The sequence below is a fragment of the Fukomys damarensis genome, unplaced genomic scaffold (assembly GCF_012274545.1).
Source record: "Fukomys damarensis isolate Sample0158 unplaced genomic scaffold, DMR_v1.0_HiC HiC_scaffold_39, whole genome shotgun sequence".
Lineage (NCBI taxonomy): Eukaryota > Metazoa > Chordata > Mammalia > Rodentia > Bathyergidae > Fukomys > Fukomys damarensis.
Window position 1 is genome coordinate 21,771,673 of NW_022900951.1, and position 1,496 is coordinate 21,773,168.

Sequence of the window (1,496 nt, forward strand, 5' to 3'; positions counted from 1 at the left end):
GTTTTTTTTTTTTTTTTTTTTTTTTTTAAAGTATCGGGGATTGAACTCAGGATTTGTGCTTGCAAGGCAGGTGGTGGCACTACTGAGCTAAATCCCCAGCCCCTAACAGCATGCTTTTTAAGAAGAAAATGTGACCATAACTTTCAAATTTAGGTTGCTACTTTTATACTCAGTTATCCTGCTGAAAGGCCAATGGTCCAAGGTTTGATGGTTGAGAAGCAGTGCTTGGCTGAGCAAAAGAGGTTCCTTGGGGCATTTAGAGCACTGGGCACGACCCCAGCAGGTGGCATGCAGGAAGGGGTGAGGATGTGTGGGAGTGTTTGGCACAGTAGTATGGTGGGACATCTTTGTGACATTGCAGCACCAGCAGGAGTGTGGAAACACAATTATGGTAACAAGAGGATGCCCGATTCTGTTGCAGTCAGAATATGACAAGGAAAGAATAGATTTAGGTTCAGACCTGTGCTTTTCAAACAACTTATCAGTCTGCAACAATTAGTAGACAATAGCACATATGAACTTCTGTGGAAGCTGAAAAGTAGATTTAAGTTCTCTTCCTTGCCTTGGAGGGCTTAAAACCTATAGAAGAGCTTGGATATATAGACACATACTAATTTGAGATCACACTTCAAAAGTTCTAAAGGAAAAAGGAATACTTTGATGATAAACAGCTGATTAACTTATAGCAGGTGATATAACTGATTTTATTTATAAACCAATCTTGTAAATGTATCATTTATAAGGTAATTTGGATGTCCATTTTTCCTTCCTGTGTAAGATGTCTTTCTAACACACATTCTTGTATTGTAGGAAAAATGAATTTTTTACTTGCTATGTATCTTTGCAATTATTTATTCTACTGGTTTCATCTTTAAGTAAAATAATGAAATATGAAAATACATAGCAATGCATTCATGTAAATAAAGGGGTAAATACTATGTCCAAGGGTTAAAATATTTACTTGAAGTCACCAAGGTGTGAGTTGTTTTCTTTTTTAGAGAAGGAACAGCTTATGTGTTTTATTAATTAGTGTGGAGGTGGAATGAATCCAGAACTTTAATCCAACAAAGTACATGCTCTACTGCTGAACTACTTTCTCATTCCATCCATTTGCTTTTGATGCAAAGTATATTATTAAATAATCAATTATTTCAATAATAAATCATGAAATAAATGTAGATATATGAAGTGTCAGGTAATTATTTTGGTATAAAATAACGTTTGAAAAATGTTTATGACAATATATAACGTATAAGAAATATGTTTAGCAAGACATCATCACCTCAAAAGAATCTAAAATACTGGAATATGTTCTCTGTCATTAATTGTTACTGTGACCTGAAAAACCTCACGTGCATGTGTCTATATGTTATACATTGTATATACAAGTTTGTACATACTACACATTTTTATTATATTAAATGCATATTTTGTGATAAGTATGTATGAGGGATGAAAGCCATAAATATTTTACATTCTCCAAAACAAAATAAGGA